We start from the raw sequence: 21238 nt of genomic DNA, 5'->3' as shown, positions 1-21238 counted from the left end.
TATATATTTAGTAAGGCTGTAGAATTCATCTGAACTATACCACAGTACATGTCTCCATCAGTTTTAGTTTAGCTTTTAATGGATTTCCAGACTCATTAAAAAATCTTAACAAAATTATGCCCAAAGAAAATAAATACACTTTCTTGCTCCAATTACAGCCTTAAGAGCTTATGTTAACTCTAAATAAAAATATACTGATGTCTAACTTACACCATTCCAAGTTAAATAGAAATTCCTAGCAGGAAAAATGAACATTCCAAATAATTCAATTGTATTCAACACCTATGACTGAGAGCAATATACATTGTGGACATGCATATTCTTAGAAATTTAGAGTTGAGATTTTTAAATGTAAATTAACTGCAAAGAACCATGCAAACAAAACTGAAAGTTCTCCCTGAGCTCAGCATAATCATTTTACACATTAGCTAAATCCTTAAGCTATGGAAGCCCTTTAGAAATATTGAGGTATTTAACTTATTTTCAATTATTTACAACACCATAAAATAATAAAGTAGATATGAAATGGTTATAGATTAAGTACTATGTGATGAGAATATGAAGTCTTTATATTTTAAAGTATTGAAACTCTGTGAAAAATAAAATCAATATAAACACTGGTGAGTCTTTTCTAGAGAACAAACATGAACACAAATAAGAAGACATACAACTGGCTATCCTTTTTCATTTTTTTGACTATTGGAAGTAAAAAATATCTTATCAGTTTGTCAAGTAATGATGACAATAAAGAATAAGATGTCTGTTCAAATAATGAGTAATTTTTCTAGATTTAGAATTTTCAGTAAGGTTGTAATATCTTAATAGCTGTAAAATGTCTGCTTTTAAAAATAGCAGAAAAATTATCTGGCATATCTACTCAGAAAACAATCTTTTAAGCAAGTTAAATCAATTAAAACAGGGTGAATCAAATTGTTACTACTTTTAGCTTTAGGAGAAATGAACTACATATTTTCCTTTAATGTGAAATGTCCCTAGTTAATCAAGAAATTTAAATTGTCAAAATTATTTTCAAGTAGAACTCTGCAGGTTAAGGTAAAACTAAAATGTTCTTAAAGACCAAGCCTTTTACTTTTAGCAGTTCTTACTATGTAGAAATCATTACATATCATCTTATCTATCAATAAAGGAGCTCAACAAAAAGGAGCTAGGTCAGGGTGAAATCCATCCCATTTCAAGGAAGGCGACTCACAAAATGTACATGAACACTCAGACAAAAGCAGAATAAGTACAAAATAGATTCTGTGTGGGTTTGGAAGAATTAACTTATCCTGTCTGGCAGTAATCAATGTTTCATTTGAAAAATCAACTTCCTATTTGATGGACTGACTAAGGAAGTGGACAAAAATTCAAACTAATATTTTCATAAAAAGCATGATATCCTTATTCTGCCCTGTCTCATCTAGCTCCCTTTTATCCTCCATTTCTACTCTCCCACATATAGGAAATTACTCACTCTCACTGGGACACATTAAAGTTCATCTTAAAAAGAAAGAAAGAAAGAAATCTACAAACCAACACAAGACCATCAAGGATATAAAATAAATTTACTGTTGCTTATAAACACCTTGTTATAAGAAAATGAAGAAATGGAACGGACTGAGCACCACTAATCACCCTTAACCTATTTTGTTAAATTTTTCTCTTAAATTCAACAGTCATCTAGTAACTCATATATAATTTCCACATAATTAAAAGCTGTGGTCAGTTATTTCTAAGATTTAAGTTTCATTAACGAATGTGCCCTCTAATTTTTAAAGTTTAATCAACATTTTGAAAAATTAAAGTTTTATTTATAATCAGATACATTATTATTTGCTATATACACATAGTTTATATTGAAGGATACAAATTTATCTTTTTGTATATTTTTATTTTATTGAGTCTGTTAATTATTCAGTGTTGTTGTCGCAAAATAACTTTAGGGAATAATTTCTAAAAATGTGAGCCAGTATACAATATAACAAATATGTCACCCTAAAGACCTAAATTTTTTACTCAATAATATTTATATACCTAAGTTATGAGTTACTCAAGGGAGCTACATAAAGTCCTTAAGGACATACTCCTTTCACTAGTAAAACTGAACTCAGTCTTTTGAATTAAATCACTATGTCTATCACGAAATCTCTATGAAATCGAATCGTACTGATGTTTTTATTCCAATATTCATTGAAACACATGTTTTAGTAATGTATTTATCTGATCCAAGGTCTGGTTTTAGTAATCTTCATATGCTGCTTTTAACTGAGCTGTATTTTCAGCATAGGGTTATTATATTAAAGTTATATGGGACAAAAACTATATATTCACATTTTCCTAGAGAGTAATACACAGTTATAAGTACTTCAACAATTGTTTGACCTGAAAATGGCAATGTAAGTACTAGAATGTAGAGTGATCTTTACTGAAACCTGTAAAGATCAGTCCCAGAAACAGAGATGAGCATGAGAAGAGCAAGAAATTGGTCTGAAGTGTCTACAGGTTTAAGGCTTTGATTTAATGATTGAGCAACATGATCTGTGTTATCTTGTTGATTGCCGCTTCTTATGGCTACTGAGCTCCCTTAGCAATTTCTTTCTTTCCTTATTGTCTTATTCTTGTTTTAGAGTTCCATTATCTCAAATGTTCAAAGATAAAGTAGTTTTTGTTCCAAAGGTGTGGCAACAGGCTGCCTACCAGTCTACTGCAGAAGTGTTAAGAAGCCTTTGGGCCCCTTCTATCATTATCCTTTTCTAGTTCTCAGGAGTAGAGGATAGTCTACCCACCAGTAAGATCCTCTTTATCTTTCTTGGTACCAGAGGCCCCTCTTTGTCACAGAGAGTGGACCTTTCCCATGAGCATCCATGAACCTGTCACACTCATTTCAGGGCTTACAGTATGGTGACAAAACGCCTGACCAGCCTACCAGTAAAACCAGGAATCCAAAGGCTCCATTCCCACTCAATTGCCTGATAGCCCCAGGAACAGCTTGTTTCTAAAGAAGCGGATAGATTGGAGTTTGGGGTAAAAGAAAAGCAACAGCTATTCCAAAAGACATCTTTCCATCTTTCATTAATTTTAGCACAATTTTTCTAACAAAACTAATGTATAATAAATCTAGTTTTGTGGTCCATAATGCTTACTGACTTACTACAAATAAATTGCAGGCTACAAGTCATCCTCATAAAAGAATTTTTGAAATAGATTTCCTGATTTTTTAGTTAGACATCAGGCTATCCAATGAGCTTAAAGCAGTTATTACAAAGCAATTTAAATTTTCTAAATGGAAAATACTAACAACTGAAGAGAGTTGGATTTTTTTGAGTACAAGGGAAGGTTTTATTACTTATTTTCAAAGTAAAACAACTCCTAAAGGGATATAGGGCATGAAGAAATCAAAGACATCATTTTGTTTAACCCTGACACATGATTTTAGCAGGTGCAGGCAAGTTGAGAGCACAGAATACCAGACCTTGACCTTGAACAAAACTTAGCATGTGTGTGCCAGCAATAGGCTGCCTCACACCCTTAGAGACCACAAGCAGATGCAGCCAAGTCAGGGATTCAATTAAAGGGAAAAAAAGGATCGATCTGTAAAGGCCTTTTAGGTGTTAGCAAGCAAAGCATTATTTGTTGCTTTTAAATTTGCAAATAATTGAGTTCAGTATCCATTCAGAGCATTAAGGAGGGTCTTTATTTAGATTCTTCATGACAAAGGGGAAATGGTAATTAAGGCAGTTCGGAAAATTTTGGAGGTAGACAGAGAAATTACAAATAGGACCCTCTGACTGTGGCTGCCACTAAAGTAAATTGCAAAACTGCCCAAGAAAACAACAAATGCTATTCTCTGAGAGCTGAGGCTTTATGTACACATAAATGGCTATTTTCCCCAGACACGGTAAATGAATAGTGCCAACTTTTTCTCAACTCAACCTTGGTTCTCAGTTAGTGGATTCTGGGCAACTGTCAAAAACAACCAAGCATCCTGGTGAGACTAAACACAAGAATATATTTTGTATCTGCATTTCTCCAATCAGAGAGCATGTAACTCTTACTATGGTCTTTGTTAACTGTAATGGGAACAGAACCTGATTGTGCTAGGTACAACAGCTACTCAGAGCAAGATTAGCTTGTGTTCTAAATTTGGTAGTGGTTGGGCCAGTGCTGTGTTACCCACGTGGTGGTGGTGGTGGTTTAGTCGCTAAGTCGTGTCCGACTCTTGCGACTCCATGGACTGTAGCCCTCCAGGCTCTTCTGTCCATGGGATTCTACAGGCAAGAATACTGGAGTGGGTGGCCATTTCCTCCTATTTCCTATCAAATATGTGACTCTTTCAAAATAAAGCTCAAAAGAGACTTAGAATTGAACAAACATAACTTCTGAATATTTGAAGAAGCTATATTTGAATTAGAGACAGCCCAGGCTGCTGCTAAAGGAATTCCAGTACAGGTGAATTGAGACCCTGATTAGTGAATTACAGTTGTTTAGGGCTCCCTGGTGGCTATAATGGTAAAGAATCCACCTGCATTGCGGGAGCCCTGGGTTTGATCCGTGGGTCAGGAAGATCCCCTGGAGAAGGGAATGGCTAGTATTCTTGCCTGGAGAATTCCATGGACAGAGGACTAATACTTCCACTTTTCATTGACCAAATTGTGCCTTCCCTGACTCCAATTCGTGCATTGAAATCCCAACCCTAGTACCACAGAAAAAGACCACACAGGTTCTTTTCATAAGGGTGGGTAAGTTAAAATTCAATCATCAAGGTGGGATTAAATCAATATAACTGATGTCCTTATAAGAGGAAATTTGGACACATACATATATTGACAATAAACTGTGGAAAATTCTGAAAGAGATGGGAATACCAGACCACCTGACCTGCCTCTTGAGAAACCTATATGCAGGTCAGGAAGCAACAGTTAGAACTGGACATGGAACAACAGACTGGTTCCAAATAGGAAAAGGAGTACCTCAAGGCTGTATATTGTCACTCTGCTTGTTTAACTTATATGCAGAGTACATCATGAGAAACGCTGGGCTGGAAGAAGTACAAACTGGAATTAAGATTGCCAGGAGAAATATCAATAACCTCAGATATGTAGAAGACATCACCATTATGGCAGAAAGTGAAGAGGAACTAAAAAGCCTCCTGATGAAAGTGAAAGAAGAGAGTGAAAAAGCTGGCTTGAAGCTCAACATTCAGAAAACAATGATCATGGCATCTGGTCCCATCACTTCATGGCAAATAGATGGCGAAACAATGGAAACAGTGTCAGATTTTTGGGGAGGGCTCTAAAATGACTGCAGATGGTGATTGCAGCCATGAAATTAAAAGACGCTTACTCCTTGGAAGGAAAGTTATGACCAACCTAGATAGTGTATTAGAAAGCAGAGACATTACTTTGCCAACAAAAGTCCATCTGGTCAAAAGTATGGTTTTTCCAGTGGTCATGTATGGATGTGAGAGTTGGACTGTGAAGAAAGCTGAGCACCGAAAGATTGATGCTTTTTAACTGTGGTGTTGGAGAAGACTCTTGAGAGTCCCTTGGACTGCAAGGAGATCCAACCAGTCCATCCTAAAGGAGATCAGTCCTGGGTGTTCATTGGAAGGACTGATGCTGAAGCTCAAACTCCAATACTTGGGCCACCTCATGCGAAGAGTTGACTCATTGGAAAAGACCCTGATGCTGGGAGGGATTGGGGGCAGGAGGAGAAGGGGACGTCAGAGGATGAGATAGCTGGACGGCATCACTGACTTGATGGACATGAATTTGGGTAAACTCCGGAATTGGTGATGGGCAGGGAAGCCTGGCATGCTATGATTCATGGGGTCGCAAAGAGTCGGACACGACTGAGTGACAGAACTGAACTGAACTGAACGTGTATTGAGGGAAGATGACTTGAAGACACAGGAGAAAATCACCATCTACAAGCCAAGTGGAGAAGCCTGAAATAGATTCTTTTTTCATGGCCCTTAGAAGGAACCAATTCTGCTAACACTCTGATCTCGAACTTCTCGCCTCCAGATTTGCAAAAAAAAAAAAAAAAATTCTGCGGCTTTAGTCAGCCAGTCTGTGGTAGCTTTTTATGGTACGCTTAGCAAACTGATATATAGGCATTCATCTACTTTCCTTTTAATGGAAAACAATATATCGAAAATTCTGTACAAAGTATAATTGGTCTCTTTTGACTTTCCCTTCCACTTGACCAGTCAGAGGCAGAAAACTGAAAACTCAAAGTTCCCATAATCGTTGTTTTGTGTCCTCTGGAAGCAGGCCTATTTTCCTCTAATTTCAGACGTATTTTCCCAGCAATATTAGTGTTATTATAGTTCTTCACTTCTTGATTCTTTTGTTATTTTTTCAATTGTTTCAGAAATTAGGTGAGGAAGAGAGGTGCTTTGTACTCGCCCCTACAAGGGTTCTAAAAGTTTGCCTTGATGATAATGAAAGTTCGTGTGATGATCACAAATTCTTTTATTTTTTTTCAAATTTACAGAACCTATTCTTTCACTACCTTGCTCACTTCCCTGAGACAATGCCGTGTTCTATTTGAAGAGGCTGTGATAAACTGCAGATTTAGGGATATCACCCTGATTAACCATGCCCTAGAGTTGTTTTTGTTTCCAAGACTTTCTTTTGATGTGTATTATCCCAAGAACAGATGAACAAACCACACATTTGGAATTGTTAAACTATTTCTCAAAATATTTTTCAAAATTTTAAAAAGCAAAATGCATTCTCATAAACACTTTTCCCATTAAAGCAGTGCGTGTTGTAACACAAACTCTCTCCATATGGTTCTGATTCATTTACACTTAACTCATCAAAAAGTTGTTTGGGGGAAAAAAATACTTGATTGCCCAGTAAATTGTTTTCATCATTTTATTTTAAAAACAGGACATGTTATCCAAAGTAAACAAAATTCAAAGTGGACAATTGATGTCTAATTCTATCCTGTTGTTCTAAGACTCAGTGTTTTATATTCAAACATCCACATGGTCATTTCTAAGCCAAACAATCACTAAAATATTTACAAATACATATGGTTCTCTAGAAAAATGTGAAGATGTTGTCCTATATAGCTTTGATATAATAATTCCATGCCGAAATTGTAGCTCAATTAAAATACAGCATTATGAAGGCCTTGGGTCAGATAAACACACTGCTAAAACGTATAATACAAACACTGGTTGTACTAGATTCTACAGAGATTTAGAATGAAATTATAGTAATTTATAGTCCAAACTTGCACTATTTTGTACTGGTGACTGAGCTCAGGTTTTTTAGTGGGTAGAGTATTCCACAATGACTTTATTTAACTCCTTTGAATAACTTATAACTTGGAACAATAAATGTTACTGAATTACAAATGTATATTAAAAATTTTGAAAGAAAATAAAAACTGGATATTAAGTTACACATCCAGAATTAATGATGATTTTAATACATTTCTGAAGTTTGATATATCTAACCAAAGAGGCCTCATTAACTTTGTAGGTTTTCACCTTGTCATTGCTATAATATTTCATAGAAGACTTAAATTACAATGAGTTGTTCTAATAATTTTTAATATTAATCATAATTAAATAAGCCTATGAGTATATAACTATAAACTTCTAGTTTTAAATTGAATCAATTTTTATATCAATTATGTTATGTATGTTGAAAAAAATTTGTCATATTGAGATGACTACCATATACAGGCATATTGCTAGTGGATTTTAAAATTTTTTTTATTCAGGTTTTTAAACGTTGTATTCCTCTAGGTTGTTTTTAGCTATAAAGTAAGAACACCCAAAAAAATGAAATAAAAGCAGATGAATAAAACTTAAATCCTCAGCTAACAATGAATCAGTGATAGTCCATAACAGATGCTATAAAATATTTTCCTTTGAACAGAATTTTACAATAAAATAATCCTAAGATAATTATTATGATAGCTATGAACTACTGAATGACTTTACATATATTATGTTCAATCCTCACAATTATCTTAAATTTTTCAAATGTTTTCTTCAGAGTTTAGGTAAGGAAACAGAGGATTAGAAAGGCAGCATAACTTTTAAAACTAGTAAGAAACCAGGTCAAATTTAAACCAAACCTGATTTGTTCTAATAAATTAGTTTTTTCCACTGCAATCTTCATTCTCACAAATTTCTTAAGAAGAGTCTGTAATAATGTTCTGTCTGGCAGAAACTACTGCAAATTTTAAAAACTAATGTATAATGAAAATTTAGTAACATAAAAGTCTTTAAATACTGAGTCAAAAATCTGATTTTTTTCTGTAAAAGTCTAGTTCTAGATTTAATTATTATTAATGTATAAGAATGGACAAATTATAGTTTATGGAAAATCCAGTCTTTGTTTTTGCACAGGCTATGAGCTATATTAAAATGACTGAATGACTGAAAAAAATTAAAAATAATATTTCATGACATATGAAACTTAAATTTCAGGGTCCATAAATAACATTTGATTAGAACACAGCGACATATATTTGTTCATTGTCCGTGTCAGCAACAAAGACTGTATGACATGCAAAATCTGAAATATTTACTATCTGGTTCTTTACAAAAAGATTTGCTGGTCCATGACATACACTAATAAATAAGAGCTTTGAATCACATTTTAAATAATATGAATTAAGGCATTTTACTATATATGGTAAAAATAAAGTTGCAGAGAATGGATTAGAGTTGTCCCTATGTATTTGCAGGGAATGATTTTAGTATGCAATCTATGGTTGGTTGAATCCACAGATGTGGGCCCTGTGGATGCTGAGGGCTAATGGTAATTGGAAGAAAATGTTAATTAAGCCAAAACATAATGATATAGGTCTCTAAGGCAACATATTATATATTATGTAAATTAGTTGCATTGCATACTGCTTTACAATATTAAAACTATTGATTGCCAAATATTACTATGACATCATTGGTAGAGCGGGTAGTTTCCCAAAGAAAACTACCAATTTGGAGACCCAAAAGAATGAAAATAACTTAGGTTTTCTATAGGAAAAATGCCTTGCACCCACATAAAGGAGTTGTAAGAAAAGAAAGTTGTCCTTAAAAAGATTTATAATGTCTGACATGATTTAAGTTGTGCAGATAAAGTTATATGTGACAAATTAACTAGAAATCAAATATGTGAAATTCATGGAAAAAACATAAGAGAATTGCATAGCAAATATTTCAGTTAGAAAATAAACACTGTAGCCTTATGCTGCTCTTTTATTGTGCAGAATATGAGTTATGGCAGTAGGTCATCTTGCAAAAATGAAAATAATTTATTTTAATAGAAAGTATTTTTTGGTCAAAACCATATGCATACCAGCTTCCACAGCTCCTTTTGATTACAATGATATACTGCCATACAAATAATGGATACCATATAATACTTAGCATGAAACTGTCAACTTTTATCCTTTAACTTTTATTTAGAAACCACAAACATTTAGAGTCAAAATGTATGAACTGATATAAAATCTGCTGTTGTGATTTATCTAAAAGCATGGCATAAGGCAAACATACAAAGCTAATGGTATCAAAGTACAACAGAATCCCTTAACTATATTTCCTAGGGCTACCTGTGTCTAACACAGGAATTTGTAGAGAAAGGATATATGTATATTTCAATTAATTGATGCATTAAGACAATTCACATTTAAAAGAACACCCACTTGTACCATTGCCACTTGAAAAAGAAGCTCAGTTAAAAAAAAAAAAACAACTATAAACAAATGGGAACATATACCATACTTATGCACTGGAAGAAGAAAATATAGTTAAAATGACCATACTACTAAATGCAATTTATAGATAATGCAATCTCTATTAAAATACCAATGACATTTTTCACAAAATGAAAGTTCTAAAATATATGAAAAATTGTTAATAAGTAAGTTCTAAGAGTTTTCATCACAAGAAAAAAAATTTTTCTTTTTCTTTTTTCTTTTGTTTTGTATTTATAGCAGACAATGGAGCTCATTAAACTTATCATGGTGATCATTTCATGATGTGTGTAAAGTCAAATTATTATGCTGTGCACCTTCAACTTATACATCCTACATGTCAATTATATCTCAATAAAATTGGAAGAAAAATAAAGTATTATTGATATAGATGAATTAGAACTTACCATGTTTGCAGCTACTTCTACTTTTTTTTTTTTCTCTTGTTTTCTTGTTTGCTTACTTTTCCAGGTCTTTGGTTTTAATTGACTAATTTACTTGGCTGCATTTCACTTGTTCTTTTAGCAGAACATCTATAACAATGGCATTATTCTAACATCCATGCTTTATAAAAACATTCTATATTAATTTTTATAATTATAGATTAATGGTAAAAATAAAAGGTCTTACGTTTTAACTTAATTTAGTCCTTCTTTGACATTCTCCCTTTCATGGTAGATCTGACCAATAAAAGTTTCCCTCTCCCTGAAGAACTTCTTTTCATGTTTCTCTGATGGGAGGTCTGCTAGGGATATATTCCCTCAGTTTTTGTCTGAAAAAGTTTCTATTTAAGGGGATATATTAAAAAAAGCAAGAGAGTTCCAGAAACACATCTATTTCTGATTTATTGACTATGCCAAAGACTTTGCCTGTGTGGATCACAATAAACTGTGGAAAATTCTGAAAGAGATGGGAATACCAGACCACTTGACCCACCTCTTGAGAAACCTATATGCAGGTCAGGAAGCAACAGTTAGAACTGGACATGGAACAACAGACTGGTTCCAAATAGGAAGAGGAGTACATCAAGGCTGTATATTGTCACCCTGCTTATTTAACTTATATGCAGAGTACATCATGAGAAACGCTGGGCTGGAAGAAGTACAAGCTGGAATCAAGATTGCCAGGAGAAATATCAATAACCTCAGAAATGTAGATGACACCACCCTTAGGGCAGAAAGTGAAGAGGAACTAAAAAGCCTCCTGATGAAAGTGAAAGAGGAGAGTGAAAAAGTTGGCTTAAAGCTCAACATTCAGAAAATGAAGATCATGGCATCTGGTCCCATCACTTCATGGCAAATAGATGGGGAAACAGTGGAAACAGTGTCAGACTTTATTTTTTGGGCTCCAAAATCACTGCAGATGGTGATTGCAGCCATAAAATTAAAAGACGCTTGCTCCTTGGGAGGAAAGTTATGATAAATCCAGATAGCATATTAAAAAGCAGAGGTACTACTTTGCCAGCAAAGGTCTAGGTAGTCAAAGCTATGGTTTCTCCAGTAGTCATGCAGAAATGTTTGAGCTTTGCCAACAAAGGTCTGTCTGTTTGAGCTTTGCCAACAAAGGTCCATCTGGTCAAGGCTATGGTTTTTCCAGTGGTCATGTATGGATGTGAGAGTTGGACTGTGAAGAAAGTTGAGCGCTGAAAGATTGATGCTTTTGAACTGTAGTGTTGGAGAAGACTCTTGAGAGTCCCTTGGACTGCAAGGAGATCCAACCAGTCTATCCTGAAGGAGATCAGTCCTGGGTGTTCATTGGAAGGACTGATGCTGAAGCTGAAACTCCAATACTTTGGCCATCTCATGCAAAGACTTGACTCATTGGAAAAGACCCTGATGCCTGGAGGGATTGGGGGCAGGAGGAGAAGGGGACAACAGAGGATGAGATGGCTGGATGGCATCACTGACTCGATGGGAATGAGTTTGAGTAAACTCCGGGAGTTTGTGATGGACAGGGAGGCCTGGCGTGCTGCGATTCATGGGGTCGCAAAGAGTCGGACACGACTGAGCGACTGAACTGAACTGAACTGAGTGTTATACTAGAGTCACATTGGTGTTAGGCATGGAGGAGGTAAGTGTTCTATAATCTTATGTTTAAATCTCAGTCATTTAGTGGACTTGTGTCCCTGTATTATGACAGTCAAAGAGTTTCCAAACTTTCTCCTTCCCTGTAGTTGGGGCAGGAAGGTTATAAGGGTGTGAAATTAGGGAAATGTTCTTCCATCGGCAGTAAAGGATAAAGCACTGGCAAAGTCATCTGCAGAGTACAGTTTTTATTTTTGTTTTTAATAGAGAGAACATATTCTGGGTATATTTCACAACAATTATTCTTCCCCTTCTCTTGACAGAGCCAAGAGAGGAGAATGTTTCTTGACTCTCTACTCTGAGAAGCTAGTGGGATTCCTGGAGACAAATGCATAAAAGTGTGCTCACCATCACCACAAACTCAGACTACAGGACATTTCCCAGTCCTGGCATTTTTTAAATCTCTCAGCTTTTAAGAAATCAGAAAAATTAAAATTTAAATATTCCTATCAGTTGGTATTTCCAGAAGCTTCTGCTCCAAGTAAGCAGATCCCAGTTGTGACACTCTGTATTCAAATGTCTCTTCAGATTTTACTGTGGCAATTTGCCAAGCCAATGTAGTTCCCTGACAGGTTCCAGAAAAGTCACTGAATTTCAATTTGTTGAGAATTTTCTTGTTCTAAGGATGACCATTCCAAGCCTTCTACATTTTGAAGCTGAAGCCAGAACTGATTTATTTCTTAACATATATGTTTTATGGAGGTATAGTTGACTTACAATGATGCAGGTACACAGCGAGGTGATTCAGTTATTCATATACATGTATATCATTTTTGAAATTATTTCCCAATATAGGTTATTACAAGATATTGGCTATATTTCTCTGTGCTAAACAGTAAACCTTTGTTGCTTGCTACATGTCTATTTTTTTTTTATTAGAAATCTAGCATTCTATTCATACTAAGTCAAACAAGTGGAATCAAAATGTCATAAATTTTTTTAGGCAAAATTCATATATTTTCCAAAATGTATATATTATACATATTTATGTCTATATACATATAGAAAGAGACACTTATGTCTATATATATACATACATATACATATACAAAAACTTTTCTACTACATGTGATAAAGGTTTAAGAAAGAACATAAAAAAAAAAAAAGAGAGATTAAGAAATTGTAAACCATCAACTAAATGAAATGGAAGCACTGAATATGAAAAAGTAAAACAAACTAGATAAAAGTAAAAAGATCATCATATAGTCCAGATGTTTTTAACCATGACTGCTCATTAGAAACATATCTGGGTCTCTGGAGATATAAAAGCAGTACCTGGGCATTTGTATTTTTCAAAGACTTTCAAGATAATTCTGATATGCATCTGCATTTTAAAAGTGATTACAGGTTTTTCTATTAAATCATGATATAGAGTTCTATTATTTTTCTTTTGACCAATCATGATATAATGGTATTAAGTGAGTGCGCTGTGTGTGCTTAGTCACTTAGTCATGTCTGACTCTTTGTCACCCTGTCAACTGCAGCCTGCCAGGTTCCTCTGTCCACGGGGATTCTCCAGGCAAGGTTACTGGAGTGGGTTGCCATGCCCTCTTCCAGGGGATCTTCCCTACCCTGGGGTTTAACCCAGGTCGCCCACGTTGCAGGTGGATTCTTTACTGTCTGAGCCACCAAGGAAGCCCAAGTGAGTAATAGCTACATAATCATAATAGTGAAACATGTTTATCAGTTTCCACAATCAATAGCCAGACCAAAAAAAAAAAAAAAAACCCAAAAGGTAATTATAATTGCAAGCCATAAAGTGAACCTGAGTAAACTTAACAATATAAAATAACTACATACAATTTGGGGGGGGAGGTCAAGCAGAGTGATGTGCTAAGTGGAAGTGCATACATGCATATGTTTTCATCTGCCCAGCCAGTCTATGTCTTTTCATAGGTAAATTTAATCCATTTACATTTAAGGTAATTTTGGTTCAGGTTTCTTTTCTGCAGGTCTTTTCCTTCTCTTGTGTTTCCTGCCTAGAGAAGTTCCTTCAGCATTTGTTGTAAAGCTGGTTTGGTGGTGCTGAATGCTCTTAACTTTTGCTTGTCTGGAAAGCTTTTGATTTCTCCATCAAATTTGAATGAGAGTCTTGCTGGGTAGAGTATTCTTGGTTGTAGGTTCTTTCTTTCATCATTTTAAATATATCCTACCATTCCCTTCTGGCTTGTACAGTTTCTGTTGAGAAATCCACTGACAGCTGATGGGAGTCTCCTTGTATGTTATTTATCATGTTTCCCTTGTTGCTTTAATATTTTGTCTTTAACTTTTGTCAGTTTGATTACTATGTGTCTTGGTATATTCCTCCTTGGGTTTATCCTGCTTGAGACTGTCTGTGCATCCCTTGTGCACACTTCGTTGACTGTTTCCTTTCCCATATTAGGGGAGATTTCAGCTATTAACTCTTCAAACATTTTCTCAGGTCCTTTCTCTCTCTCTTCTCCTCCTGTGACCCCTAAATGTGAATGCTGGTACATTTAATGTTGTCCCAGAGGTCTCTCAGGCTGTCTTCATTTCTTTTCATTCTTGTTTCTATATTTTGTTCAGCCACAGTGATTTCCACCATTCTGTCCTCCAGGTCATTTATCTGTTCTTCTGCCACAGTTATTCTGCTATTGATTCCTTCTACTGTATTAGTCATCTCTGTTTGTTCTTTGGTTTTTGTAAGGTCTTTGGTAAATATTTCTTGCATTTTCTCCATTGTTTTCCTGAGATCTTGAATCACCTTCACTTTCATTATTCTGAATTCCATTGCTGGAAGGTTGCTTATTTCCTCTGCATTTAGTTGTTAAGCTGGAATCAAGATTGTCAGGAGAACTATCAGTAACCTGATATATGCAGATGACATCACCATTATGGCAGAAAGTGAAGAGAAACTGAAGAGCTTCGATGAAAGTGAAAGAGGAGAGTGAAAAGGCTGGCTTACAACTCAACACTTTAAAAGCTAAAATCATGGCACCCAGTCGCAACATTTCATGGCAAATAGATAGGAAACAATGGAAACAGTGAGAGATTATATTTTGGGGGGTTCCAAAATCACTGCAGATGGTGATTGCAGCCATGAAATCAAAAGATGCTTGCTCCTTGGAAGAAAGGCTATGACAAACCAAGACAGCATATTAAAAAGTAGAGATGTTACTCTGCCAACAAAGGTCCATCTTGCCAAAGCTATGGTTTGGAACATGTGTGGATGTGAGAGTTGGAGCATAAAGAAAACTGAGCGCTGAAGAATTGATGCTTTTGAATTGTGGTGTTGGAGATGACTCCTGGACTGCCCTTAGACTGCAAGGAGACTGAACCAGTCCATCCTAAAGGAAATCAGTCCTGAATATTCATTGGAAGGACTGATGCTGAAGTTGAAGCGCCAATACTTTGGCCACCAAATGCGAAGAACTGACTCATTTGAAAAGACCCTGATGCTGGGAAAGATTGAAGGCAGGGGAAGAAGGGGACGACAAAGGATGAGATCATTGGATGGCATCACTGACTCGATGGACATGAGTTTGAGCAAGCTCCAGGAATTGGTGATAGACAGGGAGGCCTGGCGTTCTGCAGTCCACGTGTCTCAAAGAATTGGACACGACTGAGCGACTGTACTGAACTGAACTGGGGTTTTATCTTGTCCCTTCATCTGCAACATAACTTTCTGCTTTTTCATCATGATTAACTTTCTGTAAAATGATTTTTGTTTTAGCCACTCTGGGACTGTGGTTCTTCTTGCTTCTTCGGTCTGCCCTCTGATGGATGAAGTTAAGAGGCTTGTGTAAGTTTCCATGTAGGAGGGACTGGTAGTGGGAAAAACTGGGTTTTACCCTGGTAGGTAGGGCAAATTCAGAAAATTTATGAGTACATATTTTAGAAACCCATTTAGCTTTACTCTTTATGATTTAAAAATGATGTTTTACCCTGTATATAATAAGACTATGTGTGCTGTGATGTGCTTAGTTGTTCAGTCGTGTCTGACTCTTTGTGACCACATGGACTGCAGCCCTACCAGGCTCTTCTGCTCATGGGGATTCTCCAGGCAAGAATACTGGAGTGGGTTGCCATCCCCTCCTTCGGGGATCTTCCAGGGACTGAACCCAGGTCTCCTACATTGCAAGCAGATTCTTTACCGACTGAGCCACTAGGAAAGCCCAAGACTATGTGTAGTAATAGCAAAATATATATAAAGAAGAAATCAACCCCTTCTATCACTGTGACCAATAAATAGCCTACCTTGAGTTTACAATTAAATTCTACTTTCTGATAAGTCATCAATGGCAGAGAATATGTTTCTCATTACTAAATGAAAGGTTGAAGGGAGTAATACATTTACTTAATGTATTAAATTATTAATTCAATAAAATTCATTTAGGATATAGAATGTCATCAAAGGGACAATGTGTGACATAAGTGTTTGTTTACATACCTTGTCTCCTCTCCTTCCTCCCCTTCCCAAATTCTTTGGCTGTAAATACCTTGAAGATAATGAATTAAGTTTAATCTACTTTGTATCATTGGTGCCTATTATTTTTTTCTTGCTAGACTTCCAGTAATGTTTAGTTCAAATGAATCTTAGAATGTTTTTAAAGAAGATACAAAATATTTTTTGTGTGACTATTTTCTATACTGACTTACAATTAAACCTGAATATACAACATTAAAATATGGATTGTTGAAGATGTTTTAAGTTGCAAGAGGAGTTAATGACTTCCAAGTGCATAGTTTTTGGTCACATAACTTGCTTGTGAAATAGAATTCAGAATACCTAGACAGGTGATATAATAGAACGTTCTTAGCTAATATTCTTTTTGATATAAATTCTTTAAATTGGTGTTTTAACAGAGTCCTGACAGCAAGATGTACAAGGTTATAGTTGGTGATGAAAACATGAAGTGAATATTATTGTCTGTAATGCTTGGAGATAATCCACATGTCTTAGACATGAGAAGAGGAAAACAAAGCCAAGTGTTGATAAAGAAAGGTAAAGAACCCAAAATGATTATGACAGTTTTTGAGTAGAATCAAAATTTGTATCAGGATTTCAAATTTACCTCTAGCAATAAAGGAATTTTGCCTATGGCTGTGGGGTTCAACAAAATGGGCAATGTAGAAGTAATTACTGTCAAATTAAGATGGTGTTTCAGAACTTAGAATTTTTTCTATTGGGAGGTGGATCAAAATAAATATGCAGAAAGCTGGCAAGATGCTTAGAGGCATTTCTATTTCCTGAGAAAGGAACTGACCAAACTCAAGAAGGGCACCAAAGATTCAAACACTGGTTGGTTGTCAGGGCAGAATTATAGGTCTACAAGAAAAGGAGTACAAGTGTAATACTATAGAGAGAAAATGTAAGCAGAAACTCAACCCTGGGGAGTGGGCAAAAATGTGGAGTGTATTCAAGGTCAATTTGAGGACTGTGTAGTTCACAACTCAGTGAACCTCAAGGAGAATTGCATGGAGATGGAGCAGGAGATGTATGCCAATAAGTCAGAGGCAACTGTCAGACATTGCTTCTGTTGGAGACTATGAGGAATTTGAAGAACCTTAAGCCTATCATTTGGGGACACCAAAGGATATAGGTCTCAGATGCCAGAACAAAAGATACAACATAAATAGAAACTATATCATAAGTTTTATATTGAAAAATGCAAGAAAGATTCCTCTCTTGTACCATTTATCTGTGAGAAAACATTTTGAGTTTCTGTGGATTTAGTTGAGCTACATTCTTCCTGACAGGACTCTCAGAATGAGGTCTCTGAAATACACCCCTTGTTACCAGGTGAATTGACTTATTGCATGATCTATTTTAGTATTTTCAGTTCAGTTCATTCACTCGGTCGTGGCTCGACTCTTTGCGGCCCCATGGATTGCTGCATGCCAGGCTTCCCTGTCCACCAATTCCCGGCGCTTGCTCAAACTCATGTCCCTTGAGTCAGTGATGCCATCCAACCGTCTCACCATCTGTCATCCCCTTCTCCTCCTCCCTTCAATCTTTCACAGCATCGGGGTCCTTTCCAGTGAGTCAGTTCTTTGCATCAGGTGGCCAAAGAATTGCAGTTTCAACTTCAGCATCAGTCCTTCCAATGAATATTCAAGACTGATTTCCTTTGGGATGGACTGGTTGTATCTTCTTGCAGTCCAAGGGACTCTCAAGAGTCTTCTTCAACACCACAGCTCAGAAGCATTTATTCTTCAGCATTCAGCTTTCTTTATGGTCCAACTCTCTTTATGGTATCCATGCATGACTACTGGAAAAGTCATAGCTTTGGCAAGACAGACTTTATTGGCAGAGTAATGTCTCTGCTTTTTAATATGCTGTCTAGGTTGGTCATAGCTTTTCTTCCAAGGAGCAAGTGTCTTTTAATTTCCTGGCTGCAGTCACCATCTGCAGTGATTTTGGAGCAAAAAAAAAGTCTGTCACTGTTTCCATTGTTTCTGATCTATTTGCCATGAAGTGATGGGACCAGATGCCATGATTTTAGTTTTTTGAAGGTGGAGTTTTAGGCCAACTTTTTCACTCTCCTCTTTCACTTTCATCAAGAGGCTCTTTAGTTCTTCTTTGCTTTCTGCCATAAGGGTGTTGTCATCTGTGTATCTGAGGTTATTGATATTTCTCCTAGCAGTCTTGATTCCAGCTTGTGCTTCATCCAGCCCAGCATTTCTCATGATGCACTCTGTATATAAGTTAAATAAGCAGGGTGACAGTATACAGCCTTGACGTACCCCTTTCCCAATTTGGAACCAGTCTGTTTTTCCATGGCTAGTTTTAAGTGTTGCTTCTTGATCTGCATACAGATTTCTCAGGAAACAGGTAAGATGGTCTGGTATTCCCAACTCTTAAAGAATTTTTCATAGTTTGTTGTGATCCACAAAGTCAAAGTCTTTGGCATAGTCAATAAAGCAGAAGTAGATGTTTTCCTGGAACTCTCCTGATTTTTTGATGATCCAATGGATTTTGGCAATTTGATATCTGGTTCCTTTGCCTTTTCTAAGTCCAGCTTGAACATCTGGAAGTTCACAGTTCACGTACTATTGAAGCCTGGCTTGCAGAATTTTGAGCATTACTTGTGCCTCAACTGGTAAAGAATCTGCCTGCAATGCAGGAGACATGGGTTTGATCTTGGGTTGGGAAGATCCCCTGGAGAAGGAAAAGGCTACCCACTTCAGGATTCCTGCCTGGAGAATTCCATGGACTGCATAGTGCATGAGGTCGCAAAGAGTCAGACATTACTGAGTGACTTTCACTGCTAGGGTGTGAGTTGAGTGCAATTGTGCAGTAGTTTGAACATTTTTGGCAGTGCCTTTCTTTGGAATTGGAATGAAAATTGACCTTTTCCAGTCCTGTGGCCACTACTGAGTTTTTTAAATTTGCTGGCATATTGAGTGCAGCAATTTCACAGCATCATCTTTTAGGATTTGAAATAGCTCAACTGGAAATCCATCACCTTCTTTAACTTTATCGTAGTGATGCTTCCTAAGGCTCATTTGACTTCACATTCTGGGATGTCTGACTCAAGGTGAATGATCACACCATCTTGGTTATCTGGGTAATGAAGGTCTTTTTTGTATAGTTCTGTGTATTCTTGCACCTCTTCTTAATAGCTTCTGCTTCTGTTAGGTCCATAACATTTTCAGTTTGGACTTTGATTTTTATGAACTTATGATATTGTTACTGGAATACTATTCGCTTGCATGTTCTGTCATTTAGTTGTGTCTGACTATTCGTGACCCCATTTACTGTAACCTGCCACACTCTCTGTCTATGGGATTCTCCAGGCAAGAATACTGGAGTGGGTTGCCATGCCCTCCTCCAGGGGATCTTCCTGACCCAGGGACAGAACATGAGTCTCCTATGATTCCTGCATGCAGACAGATTCTTTACCACTGAACGACTGGGGAAGCCCATTTTAACATAAATGCAAGGTGAAAAATGGGTTTTATATATATATAAATTGCTTGTATATAAATATAAACAAATATTTTATATACAAATATAAACAAACAAAATATAAATTGTTTATGTATATATAAATAACATAAAAATGGGTTTATATATACATATAAATGACATACAATTTGTATAATTGATTAAATATAGCAAATTTTTGATAACTCACTTTAAAATTAATCAAACTCATTATTCAATATTAATTTAAAGTGGTACGTCTCAACCTTGTTTCATAACTTTTATTCATTTAGGAAATTTTCCAATAAAAAGTACTTTGTAAACTAACTTCATAGTTAGATGTCTGAGATATCACAAATATCTTATTATTATAGTTTCAGATTTCTGAATCATTGTAATCATTATACTTGTTTCCAAATTTTATGTAATCAACAGGCATCCAGGAAAAGTGTAAAAAAAAAAAAAAACACACACACTGGAACCAACTTGAACACTTACTTCACCTATTTTTTTTTTTTTTGAGACAGAACTTAAGTTCTGCCTATTTAGAAAAATTTAACCTTTTAATACTGATAGTGGTAGTCACCATATTATACATTAGATCTTCAGACTTCATGCATCTTATAACTGAAAGTATTGGTTCACCATCCTCTCCCTATTTCCCCTATCCCCAGGCCCTGGAAACCACCATTCTACTGTTTCTATGTGTTTGAGCTCTTATTTTTAGGTCCCACATAAAAGTGATATCAGGTAGTATTTTTCTTTCTGTCTTGCTTATTTCATTTAGCATAATGCTCTCTAGGTTTATCCACATTGTCACAAATATCAGAATTCAGAATTTCTTTGTTAAGGTTCTGTATTATTTATATACATATATATATGTATATGTATATAAAACTTCTCACACATATAACTTCTCTTCACATCTTCTCTAGCCATTCAACTGTCATTGGACACTCATTGTTTACATATCTTGAATATTATGAAGAACATCACCTTCAACATGGAAAAGAAAGCATCTCTTTGAGAAACTGATTTCATTTCCTCTGGATATATATCCAGAAGTGGGACTGCTGGGGTCATAAATGGCTCTATTTTTAGTTTTTGAGGAACCTCCAAATTGTTTTTCCTAGATTCTGCACTAATTTACATTCTCACCAACTGTGCAAGGGTCCCTTTTCTCTACAACCACTCTGACATTTGTTTATCTCTCATCTTTTTGATAAAAGACATCCTAGCAGGTTGTCTGAAAAATTAATATCTCATTGCGCTTTTGATTTTCATTTGCCTAATGAGTAGTGATGTTGAGTGTATTTCCATGTACCTAGTGGCCATTTGTATGTCTTGAAAAAAAAAAATCTTCAGGGTCTTTGCCCATTTTTTAATTGAGTTATTTGGTTTTTTGTTAGTGAGACATATGAGTTTCTTGTATGTTTTGGATATTAACCCCTTATCATATCTGTAGCTTGCAAATATTTTCTCTCATTACATAAGTTGTCTTTTTGTTTTATGGATAGTTTGTTGTGCAGAA

General features: G+C 35.7%; 1 long non-coding RNA gene across 2 annotated transcripts in view; it reads left to right on the top strand.

The window, feature by feature from the left end:
- The window catches only part of LOC122438242, a 47550-nt gene that overhangs the window by 20227 nt on the left and 6085 nt on the right, over nt 1-21238 (top strand). The window contains exons 1-2 of one of the 2 annotated variants that reach the window (XR_006268496.1): nt 15523-15579; nt 16644-16782. This is a non-coding gene — a long non-coding RNA (uncharacterized LOC122438242). Of the gene's footprint in view, nt 1-15522; nt 15580-16643; nt 16783-21238 lie in introns of those variants that run through there. The other variant, XR_006268495.1, reaches the window with a different exon arrangement.

This window comes from Cervus canadensis, chromosome 3 (assembly GCF_019320065.1).
Source record: "Cervus canadensis isolate Bull #8, Minnesota chromosome 3, ASM1932006v1, whole genome shotgun sequence".
Taxonomy (NCBI): domain Eukaryota; kingdom Metazoa; phylum Chordata; class Mammalia; order Artiodactyla; family Cervidae; genus Cervus; species Cervus canadensis.
Note: the sequence above shows the minus strand (reverse complement) of the source record. Positions and strands in the feature narration are given on the sequence as shown.